The sequence below is a fragment of the Castor canadensis genome, chromosome 4 (genome assembly GCF_047511655.1).
Source record: "Castor canadensis chromosome 4, mCasCan1.hap1v2, whole genome shotgun sequence".
In the NCBI taxonomy this organism is placed as follows: domain Eukaryota; kingdom Metazoa; phylum Chordata; class Mammalia; order Rodentia; family Castoridae; genus Castor; species Castor canadensis.
Window position 1 is genome coordinate 105861945 of NC_133389.1, and position 11133 is coordinate 105873077.

Below are 11133 nucleotides of genomic sequence, written 5' to 3' on the forward strand. Positions count from 1 at the left end.
ATGGCAATGGTGTTAGTAATGAAGATGAAGGAGTTTAAGTGATCATTGTGAGGACATAGTCTAAAGGACCTTTGTCCAAGAATAAATGGGTTCTGTCATCTGATTCCTGATTCACTGCAAAGTGCCAAAATTGACCAGGTAAATAAAGGTAATAAAAAATGAAGTATATGGGTGCTGTGATTTGTGAATGAGAAACATAAAATGGAAAAAAGAGGCAAAGCTGAACTTCTGCATAAGGGTGGGTGGAAGATAGAACAGGGATTGCACACAGTTGGTGAACTTTATTTCTAATTTACCAGAGAGTAGATGCCTACAAAGAAAGCTTTGTGGCTAGGATTTCTACCTCTTAAAAGTTCAACTGCATCACTATCATTACACAAAATAGCTGTATAACAAGAGTCCAAACCATATTTCCTTAAAATCCCCAGGCATTTTTAAATCTTAAACTGAGAGTCACCAATTTTCAAAACTGCATTAGCCCACAGTCTCTTACTGAAGATACATAACCAGGTCTAAAACTATGCAACACTTAGAAAAAAACATGGTTTGGAGAGGTTAGTGTTTAAGGCAGATGCTAGATTTTGGTGGACTCCATCATAGCAGTAAGGTTTTACATGACAGTGTGTTGTTAGCAAGAAACAGTCTTACTAGTTTGAAAGAGAACTTGAATTTTGTGCAAATATTTCCCTGGATTAGTTTCAGTGTATAGTTTTACCAGAAATCTCAACAACTGAATAGAAGAAAAAGTCAGGACTTTCTTCAGTGGTGTTTTGTATTAACATATGAGCAAATAATCCCTACCTCATAGGATATTTACCTTGATTGCTTAAAAAGCCCATATAGAACCATTCCCTAAAGGCAAAATGTCAGTTACTGTTTCCACCAAATCAAGTTGCTCACAAAAGCAGAGGGTAAAGGAACCAGAAGAGAAATGGTAGGTAAATCAACGTAGGGAAATTCCTTTGCAGTATTTATCATTAAACAGTAAATCAATGTTTAGGGAACTTGTGGGATGGATACTATAAAGGAATACAAAGAAGAACATAACCAAGTAGTGAGAAGTAAGTACACAGTCCTTACTTTCCAAGCACCAACAACCAGCTCTCTATGCTTTAATTTGGAAATGACTTGAATAATTTTAATAATGATTTAAATACCTTGTAAGTGGCTACATAAATTAATTATAATCTAATGAGAGATATATTTTTGGAGGGGAGGAGCTGTCTGTGTTACTCTTTGCTTTGGTTACCATGAGGCTACATGGCTGGAAATCCTTAGAATTATTTTCCATTTCCATAAAAAACTATACTACACTATATTATATTATACAATATAATTCAATGATTCTTATTTATATAGAACATAAATGCATCCACTTTAAATTTTATTCAAGTGTACTTTATTTGCTAATGAAAACATATAAAAGAATGCCTCTAAGTTTCAATATAAAGTATGTTTTAATTGTTTATTGAATAATTACATATTGAGTAATCTAGTTCCTCTATTATGTGCTGGGATATAACACCTAGGCTCATCAATTTTACAATTTAGCAGTCTTTATTATGATGTTGGAAAGATTCATAAAGAAATTCAGATATGGAGAACTGAATTCTCAAGAATTTAATTTGTCTTTTTAAAAAATATTTTAAATTTCTTTAACTTTGTAAAAAGGAACCAACCCATCATCTTTGTTTAACCTCAGAGGTACAGTAAGGCACTATGAGATGTTATCAGAAGTACAATTATGATGGGTTATACATAGTAACAGAAGCAGCTACATTGGGCTAAAAGAACAGGGCCATGAGACAGTGAGAAAAAAACAGAGGGTGAAAAATTACAGATCAGCTAGCCAGAAAAAAGTCACTACTGTGTAATTATCTGTTACTTCGGATAGACTGGTTTGAGGCATCTTTGTCTGAAGAGTTAGCTGAGATTGTAGGTGCAGATGGGAAGACAAAGAAAGATAAATCTCTTTTGGGAACAAACACAGAATAAACTGTATTGTGAATTCTTCTTGCTTCTAAATGCTTCCAATTGTCTCCTGGACTATCTTGTTAGAAACTCTAGAAGTTATACACATCAGTGAAGAAGCAAGGAAGCAAACAAACAAACAAATGAAAACCGACCTGATGATCTTTTCCCATGAGCACAATGGGAGGATTTTCCCAGCCAAGGTCATGACCTCTTCAGGGACTGGGAGGGACCTTGCTTTGAGAAGGCTTCATCAGCCTCGCCTCTGGACAAGTTAGAGGCTGTGCTTAGACTCCAACACGTTCTTCATTGTCCATTCTGATTTTCATTCTTTTGCATTGGCAAATTTTCCTTTAGAGAAAAACTTAATTTTAATTACATTTTCTGCTCTGCTATTTATTTACTAAGGAAAGATGTTGACTGTAGTATCTCATATTTGAATAATGACAACTGATTAATAAAATTAAATTCCATGAGCCACCTTTGAAAAGAGTCTTGTTACTTCATTTTCTCACCCTAAATTACCTGGATTGTATGAAGGCAGTAGTGAGGATACTCCTTACATTTAGAATACTCTTATTTTTCTCTAGCTTTTTCTATAATGAAGACCAGTATGGACCCTTCCCACCCTTCTTTTATGTCCGAGGCCTGATTCCAGTGTTGGGCTTTGTGTTGATAACTCCTCAGAATAATTTATAGAAAGAAGATCTTGATTTTCTGAAGACTTTCTTCCTTACTATCACATCCCCACATCATGATTCAATATATTTTTCTTAAGCAAAATTGCTTGCTTTTTTCATGTATTCAACTTGGGGTCATATTAAAAATGCCCTAGATTCTTTTCTTATTTTCTCAAATACAGTTTATTAAGCTCCATATTCTAGTTTTATAGTGTGCCACACCCTTCCTTCCTCCTATCCTATGTTTAACTGGCTCATTTCTTACTTAGTTTCCATTTCTTAACTTCAGATAGCACAGTCATGGTACAATCTCTTCGTTTCTGCTAAAGTGGCCAGTGTTGGTAGGAAGAATGAAAAAGAATTACTAACCTTGTTATTCTTTTAATAAATATGTATTTATTGAATGAAGGTTGAACATGTCTCATGATATAGAAACCCTATAGATTCAGATAACAGGAATATCTAACTCAAATTGTAGGATTAGAAGGAAGATATCCCCAGAAGAGAGATCCAAGTTGAAATCTGAAATATCAGTTATGAGTTGCCAGAAAACCATGGCTAACCATGGGAGGAGAGAAGAGTGTTTCTGGCAAAAGAAGCATAAGTGAATGTCAGAAATGAGAGGACACAGTGACAAGGTCCTGCTTCCTTTTTGTATTCTTAATTTCCATGCAAGCTATGGAATGCAGAAGAACATGCATTAATAATTTTCTATTTTATTTGGGAGGAAAACAAGCATCAATTTCATAATTGTAATGCTATAAAACTTCCTTTTTATAGAAAATTGACTATAAGTTTAGAGATCAGATTGTGATCTCTTTGATGGCTCCATTTGGAAGGACTCTCGTAGTCAATGAAATCAGGAGAATTAGGAGAATTTCAAGAGGCTCCTAAGGCTGAAGCAAAGAGCACAAGGAAAGTGAGGGACCCTGTGAGTGGGAAGAGAAAGAATGTGGTAAGAGTTGAGGTTCAAACAGTGAACAAGGAACAGATGGGCCTAGACCATTGAAGATGTTTGAAGACAATTGGAAGAATAATGAGAAACCACAGTTTTAAACTAATTTCTGTTGTGTTACCCAGAAAGGTAGCAGGGTTGTACTTCATCCATAGTAGGCAGTATGGATGAATCACATCCTTTGTGTTTCACTGAGCAATAATCAAAATGAATCAACATGATTCGTTCTCCCATCCCAATCTTATGAAAAATAGCCTCATTGATAATTCTGAGTTGCTTTGATTACAACAAAACCATATTTAAGCCATCACCAAAAAGATTTTCTCAGCATCTAATTGTGGAAAGCACTTAGAGAATAATTACCAAAAAAACAAAACAAACAAACAAAAAAAAACCATCTGGGGTCCATTGTCTGGAAACTTATCATTTACTATTCTGCCTGTGGTTTCCCACAAACTGCCATTATTCCTCTGCCTTCCCCCACCTATTCTGTCTCAATCCAATTTTCTATTTAAGTGATGTCAAGAGATACTAAGGAAAGTATTGCACCATTCTAATTAGAAATCTATATTCTTCCCACCTCTCTAGGACTTTAGAAAAATGACAAAGGTAGTCATGACATGAAAGGGATGACTGACCAGCTCTGTTTTTTCTTGACTGACAACTTCATTTCAGCACCTTGCTTTGCCAATCAGATCCAGATCTACATAGCTGAAAGCTTGAATGCCAGTAAATCTGAATGTCCCTAGAAATAGAGGCAATTTATCCTTTTTCTGTATACACTCATTTCTTTACACTTCAGTCAACATTAAGGAAATTCCCACCATCTTACATGTAAAGATATAGAAGATGACCAATTACTACCTAAGTAATTTTTAACAGGTAATGGGTGAGTATTAGGAAAGTCTCCCACAGAAAAATGGCTTGTTATTAAAGGAAAGAAAGACGTCAATCACAGTCAATCTCACTGGTCCCTTATTATGGAATTGAGGATTTAGACTAGAATTTCTGAATTCTGTCCCTTAGGACAACTCAGCCATTACTCTTATTTTCCTCTTGAGATTAATTGATCCTACTGTACACATCAGCATCATCCTTTATTGATCTATATTCACACTATAGTGCTTATGTCTTTATTGAGAGAACATGTCACTCCTTTTATTATTGATCATGAAAATGAACACCCTCCTACATAGCATCAGGAGAACACCTGAGCCTTCCCCCTTTTAGTCTCAAGAGAAATATGAGTTTGCTTTTGAGGGACAAAGAAACCTATATTTTTCATTGGCAGAGTTGGATTATAATGGTCTCCCCTTATCTGCCATTTCACTTTCTATAATTTTACTTTCTTGTAGTTAACCACATTTTGAGACTGTTATATGGAAATTTTTAGAAATAAACAATTTGTAAGTTTTAAATGCCATTTTTGGTAGTGTGATGATGTTGTAATGCCCTGCTCCATCCCAACTGGAATGGGAATTATTCCTTTGTACACATCTCTGTTTGGTATATGCCCCCCACCTTTAGTCACTTTAGTGGCCATCTTGGAATTCACATTGACAGTCAAGGTATCACAGTTCTTGTGTTTGAGTAATACTTATTTTACTTACTAATGGTCTCAAAGTGCAAGAGTAGTGGTGCTGGCAACTGTATTATAGTATCTTGTTTTAATGGTTCTATTTTATTATTAGTTATTGTGTTAATTTCTTACTATGACTAATAGGTATATATGTATAGGTTATCATATATAGAGAGTTCGGTGTTATCTTTTGTTTCAAACATCCCACTTGGGGTCTTAGAATGTATCTCCTATAGGTAATGGAATGCTTTATTCATTATTCTCCATAACCTTACAGGAGAGAATATGTCACCTAAGTAGAATCTGACCTCATCCTATTTGTCCTGTAATCCTTCTAAGACTCTTCGAGATTTAGGACATGAGCATAGAACATAAAAAATAATAATAACTGGAAGAGGAGAGGACCCTCTATTTATACCCTCAACATTACTTATCACTCTGAATTGGGATTTCAGTGTATTTGTTTCTTACCCATTAGTCCTGTGTCCAACACAGAACAGAGTCTGGAACAAAATACTCAGAAAGTATTTGTTGGCTAGATAAATGACTGAGTGTATAAAAGCAAAAGGCATCGTCCAAACAACTATTTCCATTGTATGATTCTCCACTCTAGGGAAAATTCCAGTACTTTGTCAGTGGTGACTGGGCCTCATTGGCCAAAGTCTGGGAGCATAAATATTTAATGAATGTGAAGACTGAGATTTGGTCTCTCTTATTAGCTTAGTGACCTTGGGAAAGTCCCTGAATGTAACTGGCTTCTAGTTTCTTGTAAAACTGAACTGGACAAAGGAAGTTCTAACCTGGAAACTACAGATTCATGGGTGAATAACAGGACAAGTCTGTGAACTTCCTGAAATTGTGTGTAATGTTTTGGCTATATGAGTATATGTATATGTATTTTGGAAAAGGAGTTTATCGATATCAATGTGTTTGTTTATTAAATGAAACTAGTTTCCAGAAAAAAAGAGAAGTTTAAGAAACTTTTAATATATTAATATATTTAATGTGTTAACTTTTAATATACCTTTCTCCTATAAATTTTCTAACTTTTAAGAAAACTTCCAAGACACCATTAGTCTATAATATTTTCTTTTATTGTTCATTTTCTGACTGAGCATTTGTCACTTCATGATACTTTAAACATCTGTGTATGCCCGGGTTAAACCTAATCCACGCTCTCTGTGCTAGACCTTTCCAAATTCCACACAAGAGCCATTATAGTTATGCCACAGCAAATATTGAAGGAACATTTTTGTAGATTTACTTTACCTAGAGCACTGGTTACTTTCCCTCAAATACTCTGTGCCTCTCAGGACTGGGGCTATAAGTATCAACTGCTCCAGGGGAGATTGGGGGTGGTGTAGAGGTAGAGGAAGTGTTTGCTAAGAATGGCCACATAAGAGGCCAATGGAATAAAGCAATATTTGGTAATTTTTAGACATAGCTTGTGAAACTTAGGCATCACAGGTTGATCATTCTTGAAAGGGGTGGTCTGGCTCTGTAGTAGTGGTTCCATGACTCAATGCCATGATCTCATATCATAAAGAAAGAAGTCAAACTTAAGAAGTGAAGGAAGAAGCAAGTTTGCTTAATATACCTACATTAGTTTCCTAGTGCCTCTGTAACAAATTACCACAGGCTTAGTGGCTTAAAACAACATAAATTTATTATTTTTCAATTTTTAAGGTCAGAAGTATAGGATTGCAGTCTTTCTGCAAGCTCAGGAGAGAATCCCTTTCTATGACCTTTCCAGCTTCCAGAGGCTGACTATATCTTTTGACTTATGCCCCCACCCCCCCAGCCCCCCGCCCTTTACTTTCGGTCTTCAAATCCAACAGTATAGCATCTGCAAACTTCTTTCTGTCCTTCTACCTGAGCCTCTGTCATCACATTGCCATTGTCTCACTCTGACTCCTCCTATATGACTTTTATAAGGATTCGTAATGACATGGAACCCACCTGGACATCCCAAGAGCTCACATTCTTTGAAGAAATCACATCTGCAGTCTCTTCTGCCACATAAAGCAAAATACATAGTTACTGCAATTAGGAGTTTGGCCATTATTTGACTGACCACAATACCTTATGTTTCCTTACTTTTATTTATTTATCATGCCTTATTTTGTAGAAAGAGTTGTGTTCACAGATATTATTTGCAGAGGAAGAAAAATCAGGGGGGAATTTATGTGTCTCAGTATGTAAACAAATGGTCAGAGAAGAGGACAGAACTATGTGTCTAGAGCTGAAGGGAACCTGGAGTTTTTTACAAGTTACTAATTGTCTCTAGGGAACATAAAAAATGAAGGCATCTCCTTTCACTAGCAATTTTTTACATCTCCCACTTCTATACTATTCATGTGGAAGACTGGAAAGTTTTTAAATAATGATAATGAAATGATTATATGTTAAAATAATATTACAATAATTCAATAGCTGAGCACTAAAACTAAATTAAATGAGAATGTTCTATAACATTCTCATATACAGATGTCCAAGTTCCTTTATGCTGCTATAACAGAATATCTGCAACTGGGTAATTTGTAAAGAACAGAAATTTATTTCTTATGGTTCTGGAGGCTGGGAAGCCCAAGATTAAGATTTCAGCATCTGGTGTGGGTCTTCTTACTGCATTCTCATGTGACCAAGGACAAAACTACCAGGAGACATATTTTGAGTTCTCACATGACAGAAAAGCAGAAGAAAGTGAACCTATACCTGAAAGCCCTTTTTTTTTTTAAACAACAATCCAGCCACCCTAGAGGTTCTGCTAAACACTTCCCAAAAGGCCCAGGTGCTGACATTGTCATACTGGGATCAAGTGTCCAATAAATAAATTTGGGGGCACATATTTAGACCATGACACTAGGTATGTGCTGATGTGTGTCTTGCAAAATGTGTGCTATGCAAAATGTATGGGATGGAGGTAGGGCAAATACACACCAGATAGCCACATGGACACATATTTTCCTGCATGCTTCTGCCTGCTCCTTAGGGCATTTTTAGGCCCAGTGAGTTCTTGGGAACTACAGAAAAGATCCTAAAAACTCTGCTCAGTTTAGCGTGTGAGAGATAATTTAAGTTGGGCCTTAAAAGTCATAAAAGCATCTTTCCTTCCAGTAATTCAAGTCATTCATTAATTCATTATCTCATTCATTAAACTACTTCTTGTGGTAATAGATTATGGGTATATTCTGATGAATAAATCAGTTCCCTCCTGAAAGTTGGTGCATTTCAAGACACCCTAGGAGTTCTGCAATCCTTGAAGAATGCCAAGCTACTGACACTGATGAATTGGAGACAAGCTTGTCACAAAGTGACCAAGAAAGTCTAGATCTTCTATTGCTGTTGGATGATGTTAAAAAGCCATGAAAGTTTTATTGGCTGGTTGTTTTGGCCTTCTTTTCCTAGAATATATGATTGAAGAAAGATGAATAAATGGTTATAAATGATCTAAATGACTCAACTGAATGGAAACCACTGCATTGTTCCAATTGAGTCAGTTTTGTTTTGTTTTTTTAATGTCCTTCCTTATTCTCTGGGACTGTGTCAGCTCCTGTCAAGGAAAGTAACTTGCTCTTACCCACTCTTCAGCATTTTACATAGCAATTTATTGAGTATTTGCCCTGGGGAAACTAAAAGTGAGTAAGTTAGCTTCCTCTTCTAACTGGCTTACTAAGGAAACTGCAACCAGGAGAATGTGGTTAATGTAGCTGATTACCCTTCATCATCATTTATTCATCTTACCCACAAAGGAATAAGATATAACTTAGAAGTTGTGCAGCAGTCAGAGTGTCAAATTCTTTCTGCTGTTCGCTTATTTTAATGCCATCCTTTTCAGAATCCGAGTTAGGTTGAAGGATTCTAAAACTATTGCTATGGAACCTCTGTGTTCTCATGCAGTTCAAGCAGGCCTGGGTTATGGAAGGCCACATGTGTCAAGCATTCATGAGTTCATCCACTGATCCCCTAATAGTAGTCCCAACACCCAAGGAAGAGGCCAGGAGAGTGATGGGAGTCAGGAAGTAGTCAGAGTCAGGGGAAGGACTACTGAAGGTGCAGACAGGAAGTTCACTGTGAATGTGACCACACCATGTGGCTCAGAGCTGGTGTTTAGCTTTCCTATGCCTCGGTCACCACAGCATACTCATTAGGTGTTTGTCTATGACAAGATGGATTTGTGTAGAGCACGAAATTGCAGAGCAAACTTCCACCTGAGTTCTAATCTTGGCTCTTCCACATGACCTTGAAGAAGATGCCTGAAAAATAGGGAAGTTGTAGTGTTTAATTTACTGCATACATTTGTGTTGGGGAATGAGTGAGTTCTACAAACCATTTAGAACAGTGCTTGACACATAATTTGTGCAATTTCAGTGTTAGCTATTACATTGACAGTGGGGTTGTCCAAATATTGACCCAGTTTCCATTTCTTATTTTGGAATGTCTTTTTTTTTCATTTAGCTGTTTTAAAATAGAGGTGCACCATCAGTACCTCAGTGATCATGGAAGAAAGGTTCTAACGATTCTCTACAAAAGAAAAAAAAAAAAACACAAAGTAAAATCCTAAAGAAGAGTTGTCTTTGAAAGTTCTGTCAAGAGTTATTTTCGGGGTTCATAAGATTTTGTTTCCTGTGTTCTGGGATGGGGCAGAGATAAAGAACCTTCAAATTCTCTGTTAGTGAATGCTTTTTAAAAGATATTTTTAGGTTGCCACAAAATACATATTTTCAGCATTAGGTAAATAGTGGGCTCCTTACTTTCAACCAAAGTGTATTTATAATTGCTTTGGATTCTTGTCATTTCTTAAGAATTAATGATTTTTATTTCATTTATGCTGAGCTTTTGTCAATTTCTCTTTTCCAATGTACTCAGCAACTGAAGATTTTACAGGAGAAATTACAAATCTATAGCAAAGCCAGCACATTTTATAATAGAAGACTTCATACATTCAGGTGTGAAGGAAAAATTTCCCCTACTGGACTTGTAACCAGCCACAAAAGCCTATATTCACTATACAGGTATTATAGTGATGACTGGTAGCATGTCATTCTCATAGCTCTTTTGCAATCACTAAATGGACTGTAGCCATTAGGATGCACTAAAAAATTCCTTTGCACCATCGTATTTATAGCATTGTAAGTTTGATGCAACATGGGGCTACAGCATTGGAGCACCTGGTTACACACTAGAATATTTACTACAAAGTCAGCGTCCATGATTCAGTTCACGCTGATGGGGTCACAACCAGACATGATATGTTATAGTTTGTCTGTGACTGTGTCCCTTGACTAGATTATAAATTCTTTTTGCTCAGAGATCGTGTTTTAGTCATGATTAAGCGCCAAACCTTGAAAAGTGCTGCACATGTAGCAGGCACTCAGTAACTATTTGGTGAATGAAAAAAACGATGGAAATGAAAACAGCATGGTTAGAACAGAATACTAATGTCAAAGTCGTCTACCAAAAAGAGGATAAGCAGCTTTTAGTTTCGGGAGTCTGAATTTTCAAAAAATTCTTTCTAATGAAACTCATTCCCTGGGTTATTTCTAAGTCTCCATCAAGACACATTGCCTGTTAAGAATCTTCTAAGCAACTATTCCTGGAAAAGATTAATAGAGATGAGAGAGACACAGTTAAAATCTTACTCAGAGTTTGAAAACCACCTTTTAGTATTTAAAAATGCATTGGTCATGATCATTAATCAAAAGAAAGGAATGTTCACAGAATGCCTAGAAGATGTTTGTTAAGGCAAAAAGCCAGAAAAAAAGACACACATACCCAACGCTGAAGACAAACATTTTTTTTCTTTTTGCTTCAATGAATTAAAACTGTTGAGAAAGAACAATTGACCAGAGGGGACAGTCCTACACAATCTATAAAATACTGCCAGTCAGCAGAATCACAGCTTCCCCTCCACCTTTTTTGTGGCAGTGATTGTTGAGAAAGATGTC